Raw genomic sequence first — 18,981 nt, 5'->3', positions numbered from 1 at the left:
TCAGGAAGCCCTCACAGAAAAGCGACCAATCTCCGCTTGTGTATTCCAGGGATCCCTCGGTTCCCCGCCCTCACCCTGTCTATCTGAACCATCTGCCCACCCAGCTGCACAATGCTCCTGTGTTTTAATTTCAGGAGTACCATCTGGTATCAAAACTCCAAATTTTAGGGACCCGGCACGGAGAAGATCTATGGTTATCCTTTGGGGGAGGGTCTTGTTGCACTGTGGCTGGTGCTGCTTTGTCCCAGAAGGGCAGTTGCATGAATGTACAAGGGCTCGGAGTCTGGAGTAAAATGCAGCAAAAAGCCAGTGTCCTGGCTAAGTGCCCTCAGCACATGCCTCTGCCCCTGTGCGAATGAACCAGGCAGCTTAGTGGCACCCACAAGCTTTTTTGTCCCAAGAACCAGTGCTATATCTCCCAAATGCACTCCAGGAAAGGGAACTGTCTCTCCCAGTGTGACCCAGGGGATCCTCAGAGCGTCCTGTACACTCCTGTCCTCGGTCTTCACAGGAGCACTGCTGTGCCTGCCAAGCTCCACCCCAGTGATGGTGCACTAAAACTTCAGACTGTGCGCACTGCTGCTTATAAAAACTTGTGATAATCAGCCCCTCTGGTTTTGTAGTCAATGGTTTGGGGAGGGGTTTTTGTGTGCAATCCTCTGCACAATGCTCTGTCTCCCTCTCTCTCTTCTCTCCGTGACCGAGTTTCCCCTCCCCTCCCGCATGCTTGTGATTCCTTTCTCCCCAAATCACATTTCCTCACCTCCTACCTTCCATGATGTGTCCTCTTTCCTCGCTATTGTGCAGTTTGTCCTCTCAATCCTCAGATCAATTTATTGGGTGTTCAGAACGATGTGATATTCATCTAGCTGTGGGTTTGAGGGATGAGGCAAGCATTGGGTCCCTCTACTACTCTGCCATCTTTTGGTAACATCCTGCTTTTATTCATGTGGATATGTAACGTTCAGGGAATAGCATGTCACTATTAAACTAGGAATTTAGATAAATGTATCTCCTAACTGCTGCTTTCTGTGTCAGTTTCAAACATAAACCACAGAGTCTCCTTCAGTAAATGGTCTATCAAAAAGACAGAAGTACCAGCATCTGTGCGAACTTGAAAACTATTGCCTAGAATTCTTTATTAACCACACAAATCACCACTACAGATAACAAATGTATGGTAAGAGAACAACGAATGCTTATACTATAAGTGTCTACTATTCAGTTGAGGGTGGGGAAGCACGTATCTGGTAAGTATTGGATGTTTTCTGGAGAGACAAGTGATGTATCAGAAAGACTGTGCAAGACTTTTTGGGGCCCAGACTTTGCTTTGAGTCCAGCTGCTGCCCTTGCTCATTAGGTGACCTTAGATGAGAAATGAAGCTCTTGTGTTTCTCCACTTTTGCATCTGTAAACCTAAAACCATAATGCCTGACTTGTCTTGATAAGTGTTATTGGGGGAATTCCAGTGAGATAATTATGTGGATAGGGCTGGACTCTTCCAAACTTCAGCATTTTTACGAAGTGAAAGGAAGAAGGAAGAGTAGGAACAAGGTTTGTTTTGCTCTGTACAAAGAAATTAAGCTGGCCTCTTGTATAGTCTTTTATGCACTATCAAAGCATACTGACCCAGAAATACCCTCAAGGGATAAAAGAAATGCCAGTTAGCAGGCCAACTGTAAGCACTGATTTTTCTAAGGAAAAAGAAAAGATGGAGAGTGCCAAGCCACAAGATTAGCCCCCTTAGAGGCGCCTGGCATCCTGAGTGGGGATCGTGGATTTCTTAAATAATCATGTTCCCTTCCCTCGGTTAGATGGAAGTATTAAGTCATCTGACCCAAGGGTGAGTCATAGACAAACTTACGGGAAGGTTCCAAGAGTCTGAGTGGTAAAGTAAATTAAATGGAAACAACGTGTATGGATGCCATGTTTCCATATGTCTACATAGATTAGCTAGTTTAAGTTCCCCTTATAAAACATTACACATTTCTGTTTTTAGGGTTCAGGGAAACTGCATTGTGTTGGGCTCCTCTAAGTTTGAATGTGTGTTCATTCAGACAAGCTCTAAATTCAAGTGTACTATCACAGTATTCATGAAAAATTAAAAATCAGACAGTATATTTAACCCCCCTTAAAAAGAAAAGGAACATAAGTAACCATAGTATCTACCTGTATATAATTCGTATGTTTAATTCTTAGACACATTCAATTCTTTACAAACTTAATTTCCCTTATATAAGTCCATTGTTAATAAGATATTTACTCTTCATTAAGACTTAGGGCAAGGCCACTGTGGAGAATCTTCTAAGGTCTCTGTTGCCAAAACAGTTTGGGAAATCATCTTTTAAAAATGACTCTCCAAACTACAAAAGTTAGTCTGTACCATAAATTCTATGACTCAGTTGAATCGCTCACCGCATTCACCCACTTATCTCAAATCCATTCTCAAAGATTAACCAAATTAAGTTACACCCTTCTGAAAATCCTCCAGTAACTTTCCATTTACCCATATGTTATAAACTAAACTTGGTTTCCTTTCAGGGCTTTAGATCATTCTTCCCAGATCTTAAGGTAGCTTACTTCTTTTCTTCACAGTTTACCTGCTCAGAAAGGCAGGCCCTGAGCCCTCTAAAATATTTCCAGTCTCTCAAATCACTCTCTCCTCGTCGGCACTTAACACAATCAGAAATAATGTTTTTTTGTTTATTTTTTTATAATAGTTTCCGAGAAGGCAGGGATTTTGTGTTTCATATTTACCACTATGTACTCACTGCCTACAACAGCGACTAGCAAGAAGCAGAGGCTAAATAGATATTGACTGAATGCCATTGAAGACAGATAGGCAAGATAACATGGCCTCTCTGAAGAAAATTTCAAAAGAGGCATTTAAAAAAGGTATGGTAAGAATAGCATCATTAAAATAGTTCTGTCCCTGGCCATGATGGCTACTTTGAAGGAAGCACTACTTACTTAGAAATATCCATTGACCATAAGGAAAAAAAAAAAAAAAAAAAAAGAAAACTTTAAGAATACAACACATTGTATATATTCAGCTTGACTCCCTGCTCTTACGGTCTTTAAAGCCTTTTGGCAAGAGATATTTAACTTCTGGCTATTGGTTTTTCCTGGAATACAAATCCAGGAATAATTTTCTCCTCATCAGTTTGTTTTGCAGAGAGCCTTTCTGGCTAGGCCCTATGTGGTGGGGAGGGTTAGGAACCCAACAGATGTCTCAGAGGTAGACGGAAGCCTGGGAGATGTTAGCCGGACTCTCTACTATCCCAGAAAGACCGGTTGCTAGGAGGTGAAGCTACCAGTTGAGGAGACGGGAGTTTGCTGCCTTGTTTTGGACACTTGTTACAAGGAGAAAACAAGCACACCCCAAGTGGTCAAACGGTGAACCTGGGGCCATGTCTATAGTTTCTGCAAGGGAGGAGTGATGGTTACTGGTAGCAACTTTTTCTTATCTTCTTTGTTGTTGTACCGGGAATGGCACATTCATGAAAGATGGCAGGGTCTTGTTTAAAGGGCAGAAGCTTTCTTGTATTTGAGCCTTGGCCTTTACCCTTACAGACAGGATTAATTAGTGACTTTACTCATTTCTAGGATGGGAAGACTTCTTCAAATTAGTAAATACTTACAAAAACAACCATAACAACAAAAACTCAGTGCCAGGCTATTGTCACCGGGCACAGAAACCTGGGCATAAGGGAACTCTGTCAAGACTAATTTAGCTGACTTAGCAGAAGTGAATAAAGTTGAAAAAGAAATCTGTTCAGAGCAGGATGCCAATGAGAAGGAAACCTTGGGTTGAAAGTCTGTATTCAAGAGGAGAGGACAGAGACCTCACCCAATCAAAAAAAAAAGTGTCAAAGAATTTTGTGGTCATGTTTTAAACTGCCTAAGTTCCAGACAAGGAAACTATTCTCTGGAGCTTAAGGTAAAGAACAGTCCAACCCCATGAGCTTAGACCCAGTGATAAGAAGGAATAGGAGAAACAACAAAGGCTTTAGAGCCAGTGAGTCAGAAGTAGACTTGGACAGTTTGGAGCTTGGCTGGATTGAGCTTGAGAAAGATCAAAGTTTCTTTGGTAGCGGAGCTGGGCATGAAAAGATTGAATGAGAAAGCTTGGCAAAGAAAATGGGAAAATAAAGTAGAAATATAGAAAATAAAGTCACTCATAATCCAACCACCCAGACATAACCAATGTTTACAGTTTGATGTGTTTTGTTTCAGTGTTGTGTCTGTAGGTATGGGAGTGAGAATTGCATAATTTAAATGACTCTGTGTGTGTGTGTGTGTGTGTGTGTGTGTACATGTGCATATCCGTGTGTGTGAGCATGCATGTGAAACAATATTTTGGTCATGGCATGTATATCTTAAGACAGACTGTTTCAACCAATTCAGTATGGTGGGAATGATACTCTGTGACTTATAAAGTTGGGTCGTGAAAGGCAATGCAGATTCTAACTTGTTTTCTGCCATATTCAGCCTGGGAGCCCTACACCGGCATGTGCCTACCTTAATGCTGTCATGTAATGAGTTAGCCTCAGCCTCATGGATAGATAGCCCACGTGTAGGTGGTGAGGCCAACAGTGAGAGGGAATGAGCCATTAGATGATTCCAGTTTTGTAGGATTTCCCCTAGCTTTCACATCTTCCCAGCTGAGGCCCCAGACGTGGAGAAGCAGGGTCATGCTGTTCATACTGTGCCCTGTCTGAATTACTGATGGCAGAATCCGTGAACTTAATAAAACGGTTATTTTAAATGACATTGACATTTGGGGTAATTTGTTACACAGCAATAGCAACCAAAACAGAAAACTTGAACCCAACCTGAGTCAGAATTCTGACAAAGGGCTGAAGTCAGCTATTTTTTCCATGACCCAGGAGCCAAATGCTACCATTCTTCTTAGGTTGACATAATGCATTTCCCAAATGTTTCATCAGCTCAACCAGCAGGAGGGAGAGGCTCTGCTTCCTAGTACAGTCCCAGGAGGCCCTCGGAGTAGTTAGAGACTCATCTTAATAAACCATAGCTTTTCCTTAATAAGGAAACATCCTTTTGGACCCTTAGGATTTAAGGACTCATTTTCTTTACCTCTTAAATTCTAGAAATCTCTCCTCCTAAAAAGCATGCATTCACCTGTCTCCTTGACTTCCAATTTGGATTTAGCTGAAGATTGTGATCTCTGAAATTTTTGTTCAGGTTTGATCTGGGTCACGTATACCTTGAATATCAGAGATTAAAGAGGAAACAAAGTCAAAGTAGAGAACACAGATATAAACTAGAGGCACAGGATCAAATTAGGAAGTGAAAGAAATGAAAAAAAGAGCAGTCATTTCTGGTTATTGACTGTGTACCAGTCGTAACATATGTTATGTCATTTCAACGTAAAACAGCAGTCCTAATGATGAAAGTACTTTTATTAGTCCTAAAACAAATGGGTATGCAGATTTTTCCCAATAGGGCTGACAATCATACCCAGGACTGTGACACCAGATTCTGTTCTCTTAGCCACTAGACGGTACTGTTTAGAGATAGTCAAAATGATTTTCATAATAATATTAAAGGTTATTTGACTTCTTTTCACTCTTATTATATCATGTGTGCGTCTTTGGAAGATCTGCATGACTCAATGAGCCAATATATTTCAAATTTTTAATTCACAATGTTACAACATTATACGTCAGTAAAAGATCCATTCAAAGTGCAAACTAGACCAATGAATTTTAATGTAACAGAATACCAAACGTTCATTGACATGATTCACTAATATTTATTTCTCTCAGTTTTGAAGGCTGGGAAGTCCAAGATCAAGATTCAGCAATGGGGATAGGGAGGGAAGGTAGTTCAAACCATTTACACTGATGGCTTCTACAAACCATTACAAGAATAGGAGAGAAAGCTTTGCAGGAGCATTTAGTCTCATGCTGGCAAATGATCACAGATGAGTTGTTGAATTCCTGAAACTTTCCGTGGAAGAACTTAAGAAAATTTTTGTTGTTATTGGATATTGTTCATTCATATTGCGCTTAGCTCATCTGAAGAATGAAAAATGAAGAAAGGTTTGTCTTATAAAAGAGACAATAATAACAACTTGGAGTTAGATATGTTAGGTAACTGTTACGAAACTGAACAGCAAGTTAAATGAAAGGTTTTCACTTCTCTCTTTTAGAAAAGCCACTCTGCATATTTGTTTTGCATGTCCACTATAGATTAAAAGCAATGTGACTATTTCAGATTTAGTTTGTGGCTTTAAAGGGTAGAGCAAGAGTTATACCGTTTGTGAGGTTGGAAATGCACACGAGATAAAAAAAAAAAAAAATTCTTCCTGAAACCACCATCCAAAGTTCCCTAACACAGAATTGCATTGATACAATGTTTAAAATATGTGGTGGGCTATATACCTCGTTTCTTTCACAGCCAGGGATGACGTGTCTACCTCTCAAGCAAAATGATGAAAGTATTAAGAAATGCTACCTCAACTTAATTCATATTTCCGAATAATGAAATATGTTTTCACGGGGGAAGCCTGTTGTTCAGGCTTCAAGGCAAGTGGAAAGCCTTGGTGTAACTCTGGGCTTGCCATATGTCAGGGCCTGGGGGGTGAGAGAAGGCAACTGTGGTGAGAGCTCACTCCAGAAGCAAAAGATCTTAAGGTATAAAAGGCACATCATTATGGAGCATTATCCTCCTTTTTATAATCCCTCTGAGAAGCAAATGTTTTATTGCTTCACTGCACAAAGAGCTTAGTGACACCATCAATGATGTGAAATTGCATTAACAGAACCTTGAGATGGCTCAGGGAAATGTGAAACCTACGTCTCAAATTCAGTGACAATCTCTTCATGCTGTCACCTGACCAAAACCAAACTTTCCTCAAACGATGCAGTAAAAACACACACAGATTCCCTTTGTAGATGGACATGTGAAGGCCTCAGCCACAATTGACAAGAAGGAGACAGTATCAGTTTGGATGGTCTAGACAGGGACCAAAGACCAAAGGCCAAATCTTCACCTCAGCCTTCAATGTTCGGCCTTTTTTGTCCCACCACCAGCATGACACAGCAATGCCAGCCTCAGGCTTTGGAGACATGCACATGGGAAACAGTTATTTACAAAGTACAAGAAATATTGTGAATTTAACAATTATTTCTCCAAATGTGTTTTATTCTTTAAAATTTCATCCAACAGACTGTACTGTACGGATTATTTGGAATTTCTAGCCCTATGATTACAATTAATTGGATTATCATATATGTAAACGTTGGTAGAGACCCACTTGTCTCCACAACAGGAGACCAAGCACATGTTTAAATAAATTTCCATGGCCTCAATTAAACTCAGATTAGTCCCTCATAGCGCTTATTATAAGTCCTTTAAAAATTCCATAATTAAACACCTTGGAGAAATGACAAATACCTTATAGTAAACAGCTGAAACAAAAATGAATGTTTTCTGAAGAAATCAATATGACATCATGTTATTAGTGATGTGCAGTCAAGACTGACTGACTTTACAAAATATTGGTATATCTATATTTTATTAAGATCAGAAAAGGTTTTATCAACCAGTCACAGTTTTCTTTTCTTTTTTTTTTTTTTCAACGTTTATTTATTTTTGGGACAGAGAGAGACAGAGCATGAACGGGGGAGGGGCAGAGAGAGGGAGACACAGAATTGGAAACAGGCTCCAGGCTCTGAGCCATCAGCCCAGAGCCTGACGCGGGGCTCGAACTCACGGACCGCGAGATCTTGACCTGGCTGAAGTCGGACGCTTAACTGACTGCGCCACCCAGGCGCCCCAAGAAAAGGTTTTATCAACCAGTCACAGTTTTCTTATGTTGACTGTAAGTTGCCTCGTTTTCCTTTCCTTTTGAGTTCTATTATCAGATGGGAGAGGTACTCCTATAGGAAACATTTTGTTCTCGTCACATACTATTATTTCAAACTGACAATACATCACACTTGTTTTAAAATCACGTTTAAATGCCAGTTTCAGGTAAATGCTAATGAGATTCACAGTAAGCCACAATTATGACAGCAAACTAACATTGTTTTTCATTTATAATGAAACTTTAGAATTTTTCAGGGAAAAAAATATGGCTCAACTGAACATCCCTCAGTAGACTGAAAAGGTACGATGTTCAATAGTCACCCTTCCCAAACTGATAGCACGTGATGGTAAGCTTAACATCAGCTTCCTAACATCTGAATCAAAAAAAAAAAAAAAAAAAGGAGAGAGGTGGAGATTCTGGTATAATGATGCAAAAGAGTGAAGCAATTAAAAACAGGGAAGTATAATTATAATAGCTTGTAGAGCAGGTGCAGGTGGGTATAAAATTACATAAGAGGAGTCAATAGCCTGTTTTATTGATCTCGGTATAGTAAGTAAAATAGGTATATATCAATTACTAAAATACTGGTTAGAAAAAGAAACCAATGAATGGGGGTCTTTATCTATGATAGAGAGGGGGGGAAAGTAAATGCACTTATTCATTCATCAGATATTTATGGCACGCCTGCAATTTTCAAGGCTTTGGGGAATAGAAACATGAATCAGGTATAGCTTTGCCGCAAGGGGAAATGCAATCCAGGTGTGAGGAAGGAAGTACAATCTGAGATGGCAAGTGTGACGAAGGGATACAGATGAAATGCCAGGCAGGGCAGAGAAGGAGGGGACGCTGGCAGCTGCAGGGATCACGAAAACCCTATAGTGATAAAATGATAAACGGCTTCTTTTTTTTACAGTATGTTCAGGCACCATTAAACTTATTTTTTAATGACTAGGTCCATCCTGATGATACAGTTTGTTTGTTTGTTTATTTAATGTTTATTTTTGAGAGAGAGAGAAAGCAGGGGAGGGGCAGAGGGAGAGGGAGACAGAGGATCCAAAGCGGGCTCATCACTGATAGCAGAGAGCTGGAAATGGGCCAAACCCACCAACCGTGACATCATGACCTCAGCCAAAACCAAGAGTCAGATGCTTAACTGACTGAGCCACCCAGGCGACAGTTTTTGAACAATATGCCTTTCATATGTTGATCATTGGACTTTATGTAGAATGTAGTGATGATGGTTTCTATCAGGGAACATTATGGAAGTCCTCAGTTTTTGATAAATCAAAGTTTGTCAGAAATGTTAGAAATATTTATAAATCCATTTTTAAGTCTCACTCTGCCCCTTCTACCTTAAACTGTCTTATTAAAACCAATAGTTTCTCCATAGGAAATGATTATAAAAATATAATTATTTGTAGCCACAGCAAAGAGATAATTATTTGCTGGCATGAGGGAGAGGCAGGTCATCGATATTTACCGATGACAACAAGGGTCTCAGAGTTTCCATTTTGATGATTTCAGCCCGGTAGGCCCACAGGTCTTCATCTGTGAAATGCATCTTCTCATTTCAAAGATGTTTCTTTATTTAATTAGTAGGATCTTATAATGCAAGTATGAAAAATTCAATTTAATTAGAAAAATCTGCATTAATCAATAATAGGCAGCACAGGGAACGTTTCTATTCTTATGGGATTTTTAATATAAAATAGAATTAAACAATTTTTTAAAATTCTAACATTTTATGTATGTGTATTATTTGCTGCATACAAATGTTTTATGTATATTTGTTTTATGACCATAATATGGTTAATATACATAAAATATATGTTATTATATATTATTTTTATGTATATTTGTTTTATGTATATGTTTTATAACCATAATAATATGGTTAATATATATAACATATAATATTATATTATTATATATTATATATAATATATATTATATATAAAATATAACCATATTATAAATATAAATATAACCCATATAAATATTAGGTTGCTGCTTACTATGTGTTAGGCAATGTACTAACAATTTTAATACTTTGCTCCTTTAATTCATCAGCCATACCATGAGATAGGTACTGTTCACGTTCTCATTTCTTGATGGAAAAATTAAGGCTTAATGTAGTTAAAAACAGATACCTAGCTAAATATAACAGATTAAACACATATATTTTGCATTTCTGTCTTTCTCCAAAAATCCAGCTAAAATATAAGTAAAGGAATAAAAACTAATTGGGTTAACCCAAAAGGTAACATGAATAGGATGAAAATAAATGATTTATGAGACTCAATTATGGGAAAATGTAAAACAGATCCCTAGTAACTCTTTTAGCAGAGTGGAGAAAGCTGAAAACTGAGGGCCAGCAGACAAGAAACAAAAGAGTTCTTACGGCACAAAATGGTCATAATTTGGGCTGCCAAATACCTTGGAATGTGAGTTTGATTGGTACAAACAAAAGGATTGGTTAAAGGTCTGTTATAGAAAGTCTGTATGCCTCAGATCCCCTGTTGCACCTGTACGGCCAGAGAACTACTCTTTCCTTGATATCCTCCTTCCTTTCCCCACATGGAGATTTATTCTTTGCAAAACATGGAACAGAGGGCATGGATTCAGGGACTCCCATTAGATGAATATAGGACCCACACTGAAAACAAGACACTCACGGTTTTAAAAATGTGATTATTAACTAGAGGAAAAACAGAAAACATACAAGAAAGGAAATGAAACCATAAAAAATTATCTACCTTAGCAGTGAATATTCTTTACACAATCATAATCATGCAAACCTTAGATGGTAATCCAGCTAAAATCATGACATATTTTGGAAGGTTTGGAGAGGGTGCATGTGTGTGTGTGTGTGTGTGTGTGTGAGAGAGAGAGAGAGAGAGAGAAGTACTGAATCCTCAACTTACTTGGTAGCCAGTCAATAAATAGATAATGGGCTATGTTGGCTGTCAACCACTTATTCATTCTTCCTAACAGAACCTTAATTTTGTTTAAGGTTTCAAAAACAACAACAACAACAACAACAACAACAACAAAACCAAACGAACAAGCAAAAAAAATCCTCCCTTCCATGTGACTCGGAGAAAGATGACCCTATTCACAACTCTAGGGAAAGATCCTCACCAGCTAAATGTGAATGGCAATCCCTTTCTCCCACCATGATTGGCTTCATAATGACAACGTAATCTAAGTCTGACTGAGGACACCAGAGGAAGTTTTTTGACATGTTTGTGGGGGCTGTTGCTGTGCAAAGACATGAAAAATGGCAGTTCCTTTTCTTTTTCAGGCTACCTGCCTGTTGATGTAATACCTAGAATTCCTGCACACATGTTCTTATGGGTCCAAGAGCAAGAGTAGAGCAGGCCAAGAGCACTAGAAGGAATCAGAACCTAAGACCCAACCTACTATGCCTGCGGACCTCCTTACTTCTGGACACGGTCGGTTGTACAATAGTAGATTTTCTTTACTTTCAGCCAGTTCAAGAGGTTAAGAGACCAACTTAAGATTTCACAGGTGCTAAGTGGTAGAATTAGGATCAGAACCCAGGTTGACCTGAGTCATAGATTTGAGATAAACACAATGCCATGTTGCCATTGCTGAAATACTTTATTTTATACTTTAAAAATGGAAACTGGCTTGGGGTGCCTGGGTGGCTCGTTGGTTAAGCGTCTGACTTCAGCTCAGGTCATGATCTTACGGCTCGTGAGTTCGAGCCCCGCATAGGGCTCTGTGCTGACAGCTCAGAGCCTGGAGCCTGCTTCGGATTCTATGTCTCCTTCTCCCTCTCTGTCCCTCCCCCAGTCACACTCTGTCTCTCTCTGTCTCTCAAACATATATAAACATTAGAAACAATAAAAAAAAAATAAAAATGGAAACTGGCTTTGTGACAGAGAAAATAATGAGCATATAAAGTTAGGTGACTTGCCATATTGGTCATAAGTAAAGACTACCTTAAAACTTCAGTAACTTGCCTTTCACTGCTTTATTTTTGCAATAAAAATGACATTTTTAGGAACTGTTATTTTTTATGTACCTGAAGTATTAAAACTAATTATTTCTTCGGTCTGTACTACACTTTCCAAAAACAAAAAAACAAAAAACAAAACAAAAAAAAACCCTGATACTGAGAATTGACATGGACAAGAACAAAAAGATATGGAAGTACATAGAATTACTCACTTCTGATATGTAACTACATGCCAAAATCAGTAAGCCTTATAAACAACATATGCTATTCTTCTTAAATGTTTTTTTTTAATTTTTTTTACATTTATTTATTTTTGAGAGACAGAGAGAGACAGACTACAAGTGGGAGAGGGGAAGAGAGAGAGGGAGACACAGAATCTGAAGCAGGCTCCAGGCTCTGAGCTGTCAGCACAGAGCCCGACACGGGGCTCGAACTCACAGACCAGGAGATCATGACCTGAGCCGAAGTTGGATGCTTAACGGACTGAGCCACCCAGGTGCCCCACAACATATGCTATTCTTATCCTTATAAACAAGAAATGACAAAAAATATTATCTTGAGAGGATAATTCGAATTATTATTTTATCTGTGACATTAAGGTATTTCCCCAATATTCTGTCACCCAAAATTCAAAATACTTTTTCTTTAATAAATTTTTATTTAGGTATATTGTAGACTAAAGAAATACATAATATGATTGAATTTACTATTTAGCACCCTGATTTAAACATGCATGAAGATATTCAAAGTGAGAGAAGGGTCTAATTCATTTTGAAATCCTGAGGAAGTAGTGTCTGAAATATGGTGCCAGCACAGTAACTATTTGTTGACTGATTAATCAATAATTGTGAACCTACTTTAAGGAAAATGTGGGTGGAACAAAGAGAAAAGGGGGTTTTCCACTTTTGTGGTTGATTTGGGGCAATTTTGCTATGTGGATACGAGTTGTAACATTTATTTGTTTTGATTTAGGTAATAAATAATAATTATTGAAAAACTGAAAAATTCAAAGCGTGGCATTAATGTAACTGACCTGTTAATATTTTTCATTTTGAAAGATTTTTAAATTTTTAAGAAAAAATATTCTTGTTTAAAAATTTGTTCTTTAAATGATTATTTGCCTTGTATAGTCTATACCTGACACATTTTTTTAAAATACTGATAATCCTTTACATCTCAGTAGTGTTTCCTTCCACTTTAGGTAAAAATTGTGGTTTTTAAGCATTGTATTCGGGCGCCTGGGTGGCTCAGTCTGTTGAGCGTCCGACTTTGGCTCAGGTCATGATCTCGCGGTCTGTGAGTTCCAGCCCCGCGTCAGGCTCTGGGCTGACAGCTCAGAGCCTGGAGTCTGCTTTGGATTCTGTGTCTCCCTCTCTCTCTGCCCCTCCCCCACTCATGCTCTGTCTCTCTCTCTCTCTGTCAAAAATAAATAAACATTTAAAAAAAAAGAATCATATTAATAGCTGGAAAAAAATGAGGGCCACACATTAACAAAGTAACATGAGAGTGGTTATTGAGAAAAACTCTGTGGTTGAAGTGAAAGATAAACTAGAGGGCAGGCACCAAATGGCTATCTTCAGATACCAGAATCGTGTCAGAGATAATGTCAGGGTACTCTGCAAAATATGATGCCTGCGGGGGGTTCACCCAACATTTCACATATAATGCAAAGGGCTCACAAGCAGTCTGCAAGGGGGCTGCATTTCCTTACGTCTTCAAAAAGCATGCAGGTACTTTGTGAAGTGTGATCTGAGTCTATAATACAGAAAATTATATCTGATGCCAACCATCTCTTTTGGAAACCTGTAATGGAAAATTCTCTGAAGAAGGCAACACTTATAATTCAGGGTGTTGCACTCAGAATGGGCATGGCATGCTGACCAACGCTGTGCTTTTCTCTCCTAATACGCCTTTTAAGCAAATCCTTCTTTCTTTCAGTTCTACTGTGAAAACGTTTCCTTTAATGTATGTCTCAAAATTCATTTTCCAGATCTTAGGAATGATGAATTAAAAATAGTACTAGCACTTTCATGGCATATTTCTAAACGATATCCATTTCTCTGGGGCCAAAGCTTTATAGTATTCAATAATTTTATTCTCTCTGTTCTTTTTATAGCATCTGATATTAGAGTCATTTATATCTGTTTTATTGCATTATGGGTCTGTGTATGTCTTAGGCTATGCTTCATTTGCAATGAACATCATTGGAGATCTCACTAAGTGAAATTATATCGTAATTATTTTACTCATAGTATTCTGGCTGAATCAAACACTCATAATCGATGTATGCTAAGTTCAGTTCTGCTTTAATCAGTTCTGCCAGAACAGGGATGGCCAGAATCAGACCAACCAGTCATGGGGCAGAGCACATAAGGAACCAACCAATGGCACGTAGTTAAGATAGTGCCCGCAGGAGGCCTTGGGGAGGTTTGAGGTTGGCTAAGCTAAAAACTCTTCTCCAGAGATTTATGAGGAGACCAGGAAAGATCTCAGTCTGAGATGAAGTAGGCTATCAGACAGGGATCCAAGATAATAACCAAATACTTGAGCTAATGCATGCGAAGAAGAACTTAGTCACAGAGGAAAAAAGCAACAATATCAGTTTTGGAAACATTATACGATCAGAGTTGACTCAGGAAGGTCCAACTCCAAGCTGATCAGGAAATGTTGATTATAGACTCCTGATAGTCTCAATACTTATGGAAGGGATTGGGTCTAGATTTAGGGGTAGGTCAAGGAGTAAATCAAGGTTTAATGGGGCCCAAAGTTTGTATCATTTTAGGCATTTTAAAGAAGAAAGACACTATAGACTTACAAATATAAAATAAGTTAAAGGAGTGAATACTTATTTAGGTTAAGAAAAGTAAACCTAACAATTTATGAAACGCTTAGAGGTCAGAGCTCTACTTTTTTTCCTGAGATCTCCTTAGGTAGTTGCTGAGAAATGCTTTTTTAGTAATCATTCCTGATTACAACCTTCTTCCTTTTCAACACAGGACATTATACAACTCCCAGACACTCCCAATACACAGAGACTCTCGAAAGGGAGGGCACTGAGGCTTACACACTCGATTAGCTTCAGGACGAAAGGAGTTAAATGGTCTTGAGAAGAAGCGGGTCCAGGGGCATGAGGGACCAGAAGAGCTACCATAAGGAGTCTCATTAGAAACTATTGTTGAACAAGAAATTTTTGAACTATATTGTAGTGTATCATCATTAATGTCATTCTGATGTCACTTATGTCAGCAAATAATGTCATAGCTTTGGTATGGAACTTTGGTAAAATTGTTTGGAAGACAGAATGCAGAAGCCACAGACTGCTGCTGCTGACCTTATAGGGTGACTCACGGCCCAGAGAGCTCTGTCTCAATCGGTGCAAAAAGTCACAAAACATCTGCTAGGATCATCTTTGGAGTATTTGTGTGCTCTCTGGCTCTCTTTACTCTCCTGGCCTGCTCCTCTTACTTTAATCTGGCTGAGTTTAGCTTTATGTCTGACATCATTTTGCTAGGTATGAGGGTTTCACAGTTCATATGGGGGAGATTCTATACAGTCATGCTCAGATGCCTAAATCATATAATGAAAGTTAAAAAAGTGGCTGGGAGTGCTGAACGAGAACTAGAATTTATAAAGGGCTCCTATCTTTTCCTGAGGATAAAAAAGAAACCAGAGAAGTAAAAAACTTCAGAAAATAATCCACGCACATTTCCCCTGTGATAGATCAATATTTTTGCTCAGCGAAGAAAATATTTTGCTTACCATATGTTAAGCATATGTTTATTTTTCTCATACGGGTTTTGCTTGGATCTCCAACTCTTGAAAAGTCACCTTGGAAATCATTCCCCTCAAATTGCAGCTTAAAGAATTTAAAAAGACAATGGCTGGGGTCCACAGAGTATGCTACGAGCCTCTCATTTGTAGAAGGTACTTTAGCTTGGTGGCAACTTGCTCCCCCTAAATTTAGAAAGGTCACCCCCTGACATCTGCAGAAGAGGCTGATTTAGACTAAAAACTTACAGCATGAAAGTTCTGGTTCACTGTGTCCTTCGTTCCCTCATCTCTGGTTTGTATCTTGCAATCATTGTGGTTTCTGCTCCCATCTAAGGTTTTGATCTTAAACTCATGGCCACAGTGCAAAAAGCACTCACTTTCCCCAGGCTTTCTTCTATTCCCCAGGTCTCTCTTCTGTATAATTTGTGCTATTTTTCTGACTTTATCAATCAACTTTGCTGACTCCCTCACTTCCTCTCAAAGTGTATGTCTTCTCCAAGTTTCAGCTCTTGGCTATCTGGTTGTTTTTCCTTCTCATCGATTTCATTTAATCTGTCCCTCCCCCTCCACCCCAAAGGCTATTTCTTGTGTTCCCAAGGTTTAACTTCTCATTCATTTAATGAATACTCGTTGAATAAATATCCTTGTCTCCTTTTTTTCCTCTTACATGTACATTGAAACCATCAAATTTTGTTGGCTCTACGTTCAAAGTCTATTTAGAAACTGACTTGCTTTTATTGCTACCAACCAGGCTGAAAGCACCATTATCTTCTGGACCACTGCATTAACTTCCAAACTGGTCTCCAGGCTTTGCAATTCATTTTCCCCACTCATGCCGCTTGGTCTAACCACGCATCTAGGTTCTGTGATCCTTCTCAAACCCTTCACCAGACCATGTCACTGCTATGTGTACAACAATCCAAATGATGCGATCTCTCTCTTTGTTCCCTTGTGGTGAGAACACTTAACGTGAGATCCACCTTCTTAACAGACTTTTAAACGTAGAGGAGATTATTGTTATCTCTGGATGCAATGTTGTACAGCAGATCTCTAGAACTTATCGATCCTGTACAACTAACATGTTACAGCCATTGATTAGCAGCTCCCCTTTTCCCCTCCCCCAGCCCCTGGCAACCACCGTTCTATTCTTTGCTTCCATGAGTTTGACTATTTCAGATGTAAGTGGCTTATCTCACTTGGCTTAGGACCAAAGATGTTACCAGGCTCTATGACCTCACGCCGCCCCCATATCTGCTTACCTTTGCCCTCGTTGTTGCCTCTCAGGCTACGTCTCCTACTAGTCTCATCCACAGTCACTGAACTCCTGCTCATTGCTGTCTTGCCTTCTTTTACCACTCTGGATATGTTCTAGCCTCAGAATCTTTAAACTGCCTGTCTCTTCTTCCCAGGACACAGTTTCCCCATACAGCACAATCACCTCTTTTCCTCATCACTTTTGGATCTTTGCTGAAGCATCATGTTCTCCGTGAGGACTGCCTAGGACCTCCTATACAAAAATTCAGCATACCCTCCCCTCCTTGGTCCTTCCTAGTTACCTTTCCTGATATATTTTCTCTCTACCACTTATCACCATGATATATATTTATTATCTCTTTCTTTTTTTAAATGTTTATTTATTTTTGAGAAACAGAGAGAGAGAGAGAGAGAGAGAGAGGGGGAGGGGCAGAGAGAGAGACAGAGGGAGATAGAACCTGAAACAGGCTCCAGTCTTTGAGCTGTCCGCACAGAGTCCAAAGCAGGGCTCGAACTCTGAGTGGCAAGATCATGACCTGAGCTGAAGTGGACGCTTAACTGACTGAACCACCCAGGCGCCCTTATTATCTCTTTCTTTATGTAAGAGTAAATGGATACGGATGTTTGTTTTTTCATGGGTATATGTGTTTTACCAGCATCTAGAACAGTGTCTACACATAGTAAGTATACAGTCAATGTTTTTTGAATGACTAAACGAATGAATGAATACATACTACTATGAGCCAGTTACTTAATATGCAATGATGAAGAATTGGATCCTGCCCTCAATAAACAAACTGTCAGATAAAAAAAAAAAAAACTGTCCAAAACGAGAGAGGTTTGTTTAAGGAGTTAGAAAGCCTGGAACAGGGGTACCTAACCCAGCCTGAGGTAGGATGAGGCACCAAAGTTGGGCTTCCTATAGGAGGTAGCCCCTGAGCCTGACAAAAGTTAGCCTAATGAAAGGAGGAGGGAAGGTTTGGAGAGGAGCTTATTAGACGGAGGGACGACATGAATGGAGACATGGTGGCTGAGTAGATGCTGTTAGTGCTCCTCTCATTTTTCCTCAGAGCTTTTTACCATTTCTGAATATGCCAACCTGACTTACAGCCAAGAGCTGCATCGTTACTGGGAGCCTGCTATGCCTACAGCATAGCCAGGCTGGGAATGCCTCAGAATTAACAAGTTTCCCTCAGTTCTTAATGACTAATGAGTGTTAGGGTATATATACCCTATATACCCTATATACCCTAGGGTATATATACCCCAGTTCTCTCCCCCGTGAGTCAAAAACGGGAAGCAGGGGAGGACGCGCCAGGGTAAGTACATCAATTCTGTTGGATTGAACTCCAGTCACTCACTGCTGTAGATTTAATAATGCACCCATTATGGACTAAATTCCCTTTCCTCTGCCAGTTCATCCTCAGCTACCCCTTTCCTTTGAAACTCCCAACTAACTGTTGATCCTTGAATCGTGGCTCAGGGTTGGCCTCTGGAAAAAGCCAGATGAATACAGTGATTTTTACCCAAACTCTAGCGAATAAAAATGACAAAGTCTTTGGTATGCTTTGGGAGACAATAAAGCAAACCATATTGGTTGTGTATAGGGTATGGGGGGGGGGGGAGGTGATTAGGTTTGGTAGTAACGGAATGTGAATTCTATGTTAAGGGATTTGGATTGTTTCCAAATTCCTTATGAAATCTCTGAGTTTGGGGATAAAGTAATCAAAAGGATATCTGAGTATGATGAAACTACCTGTGATAGATACAGTGGTATTGTACCGGGGCAGGGGGGGGGGGGGGGGTACGGGATTGGTGACCAGTTAGGAAACCGTTCAGGCAGCACAGTTAGGATATATTCAGGAGTGCGTTGGTGAGGTGGCAGTGAGAATGGAAAGGAATAGACGGAGTGAAAATGTCCAAGGGAAAAAATGACAGGCTTTGGAATCTAGTTCTGTGTGTTACGGGGGTGGAAGGAGAGAAGTAGAAAATGTCTGAGGCTATGTGAGTTAGAGAGGAAAAGTATCATTAACAGAGATGAGGAAGCCGTGAGTGGGATCTGGATTTGATGAGTTAAAGACATTTGGGGTTTGTGCCAGTGGAATGTCCAAGCAGAAACGTTCAGCAGACA

General features: G+C 39.5%; 1 protein-coding gene across 1 annotated transcript in view; it reads right to left on the bottom strand.

Annotated features, from left to right (window-relative positions):
- The window catches only part of LOC125174429 (tumor necrosis factor receptor superfamily member 12A-like), a 29,197-nt gene that overhangs the window by 10,040 nt on the left and 176 nt on the right, over positions 1-18,981 (bottom strand). The window lies entirely within an intron of this gene.

This window comes from Prionailurus viverrinus, chromosome C2 (genome assembly GCF_022837055.1).
Source record: "Prionailurus viverrinus isolate Anna chromosome C2, UM_Priviv_1.0, whole genome shotgun sequence".
Classification (NCBI taxonomy): domain Eukaryota; kingdom Metazoa; phylum Chordata; class Mammalia; order Carnivora; family Felidae; genus Prionailurus; species Prionailurus viverrinus.
This window is presented reverse-complemented; position numbering and strand designations above follow the sequence as displayed.